Below are 2,640 nucleotides of genomic sequence, written 5' to 3' on the forward strand. Positions count from 1 at the left end.
TTTATTGGCAATTTTGACAAGTGGCACAATTCTAAACTGCTTACTATTTTAATAGTTTCTACTTTAAGAAATCTTACTATTATTGTAATAATTTTTATTTTATTTTTTAAATAATTTCATAGAGTATTTATTTTAGTCATCCAAAATTCATTAAAACTCTTTTAACTGATTGGTTAATTATCAATGAGATACTTTGCATCTTATAATCATACATAATAATAAAGCAAAATGAGTTTATTTGCAATTTTGACAAGTGACACAATTCTAGACTGCTTACTATTTTAATAATTTCTACTTTAAGAAATCTTACTAATATTGTTATAATTTTTATTTTATTTTTGAGTGAAGACCCATTTTGGTCCCTCACAAATATTACACGAGTCAAATTAGTCCCTAACAAAAAAATTGACCCAACTTAATCCCTTACAAAATTTAACCGGATCATATTAGTCCTTCTGCTAATATTTTTCTCAAATCGGTTTTTTTTTCTAATTTTAAACCGTGACTGGACTGCCACGTTGGATTTTATTTATTTTTTCATTTTTTAAATACTAAATTGATTTTTATTTTTAATTTCATTTTTAAACAATTATAAATTAATAATATAAAAAAACCAAAATTGTTTCTTATAAGGAGTTGAACTCAAGCCCACGTGGTTAATCTTAAACAATTCTGAATTTAAAATAAAAAATACAAAATTTGTATCAATATGGTTTCGAACCTAAGTCTCTTCAGATTAAATTACAGTCAATTTAATACAATAGAAATTGATTTGTCAATTTGTAAATGATAATCACTTTACTAACAATAGAAATTGATTTGTCTTGTTGTAAATAATAGTTGCTTTACTAACAATAGAAATTGATTTTTCTAGTTGTAAATGATAGTCACTTTATTAACGATAGAAATTGATTTGTCTAATTGTAAAGTGAAAATCATTTAACTTGAAGGGACTTGGATTTGAGATCTCATAGGTAAAAATTTATGTATAGAATTTGTTAATATTAGTAGAAATCATGGAAATTACTTGTTTAAAAGTTACTTTATAAGAAATAATTTTGGCTTTTTTGATATTATTCATCGATAACTGTTTAAAAATGAAATTAAAAATAAAAATTAATTTAGTATTTTAAAAAAAAAAATCTAACGTGTCAGTTCAGTTACGGTTTAGAAGTATGAAAAGAACCGGTTTAGAAGTAGAAAAAACCGATTTGAGAAAAATATTAGCAGAAGGACTAATATGATCCGGTTAAATTTTGTAAGGGATTAAGTTGGGTCAATTTTTTTGTGAGGGACTAATTTGACTCGTGTAATATTTGTGAGGGACCAAAATGGGTCTTCACTCTTTATTTTTTAAATAATTTTAGAGTATTTATTTTAGTCATCCAAAATTCATTAAAACTCTTTTATCTGATTGGTTAATTATTAATGAGATACTTTGCATCTTATAATATTTTGGAAACATGTTATTTGGATTTTTTTGTCATTACCAATGTTTCTGCTTATTATTATTCTCACCTTTGAAATCTTATTATTATTCTCACCTTAGGTATTCCAAACAATTACAAATAAATGAGAAGCATGAGAAACTTCTCACATTCACACGCCCAGGAATCTGAAAGGGAGGGGTGGGAGAAATCAGATTTGCTTCTTCCAATTAGAAACACCAAAATTTTATACCCTAAATTGGTACTTTCATTCTTTTTGTATGAACATACCAAGAATCCGGGGGCGATTGGACAGGATCCTTAAGAGAAATTTCTCAATTCTGCATCTCTGGTTCCTTTCATTTGCAAATCAGAGCATTGTAAGTGTTTTACGACTGCACTCTCTCGACCCAAGTGAGTTTCTTTTCATTTTCATCTCTCTTTGTTTCGCGTCTCGCCATTTCTAACTAACCCTACATCTTGAATCATTTTTTATAGTCATGGTTGAAACCATCGTTGTCATCCTATCACCGTCGGAGTTGATCCCTATCAAATCGAAGTTGCACATTCCTTCTTTCCCAGTTTCACAGTTCCGGTCTCAAGTTTGATGTGTTGTTATATTGTTTTGTGTTTACTTCCGGATACGTTTTCATTTTTATGTTGTTGTTGCATGATTGGTTAGGGACCGAGTTCCGACAATATTGTGACAACACTCTGCAGGATGATGATGACAACTTCAAAGGTGGTTCAATGGCAGCACTCTAACAATCAATTGCGGCTACATCCCAACTGTCTACAGTGGTATGAGTGTTGGTATGTATAAAACATTTAATTTTAATATTTTTATAAATAAAGAGTCATTGTATAGTAGATAAAACAATATTCAACTATGTATATAAGTGCTTAAGCTAAAGTTAAAAATGTATTTATAATGAAACAATATTCAACTATGTATATAAGTGCATAAGCTAAAGCCAAAAATTTATTTATAAATTATAATTATGCTTTGTCCTGGATCAATTTCAAATTTTCTACGATCTTTTACATTTGTAATAGTTCAATATATTTTCAGTGTTTCAGTTGATTTGATGCTCTAAAAATATTGGTGTGTCTGTGCAGGTGAAATTGCAATGGTTAATGATAAACAAGTATTTTTAGAGGAAGTGCTACGGGATATGGTATTCTGAAGTTGCAATTTGGCCATATATTAAAA

General features: G+C 28.3%; 1 long non-coding RNA gene across 1 annotated transcript; it reads left to right on the forward strand.

Annotated features, from left to right (window-relative positions):
- Positions 1–1,692: 1,692 nt before the first annotated feature.
- On the forward strand, positions 1,693–2,222 carry LOC131600414 (uncharacterized). Its single transcript, XR_009283133.1, has 3 exons — positions 1,693–1,807; positions 1,926–2,016; positions 2,110–2,222. It is a non-coding gene; the product is annotated as an uncharacterized LOC131600414 (long non-coding RNA).
- The last annotated feature ends 418 nt before the right edge of the window (positions 2,223–2,640 follow it).

The sequence above is a fragment of the Vicia villosa genome, linkage group LG4 (genome assembly GCF_029867415.1).
Source record: "Vicia villosa cultivar HV-30 ecotype Madison, WI linkage group LG4, Vvil1.0, whole genome shotgun sequence".
NCBI classification, from domain to species: Eukaryota; Viridiplantae; Streptophyta; class Magnoliopsida; order Fabales; family Fabaceae; genus Vicia; species Vicia villosa.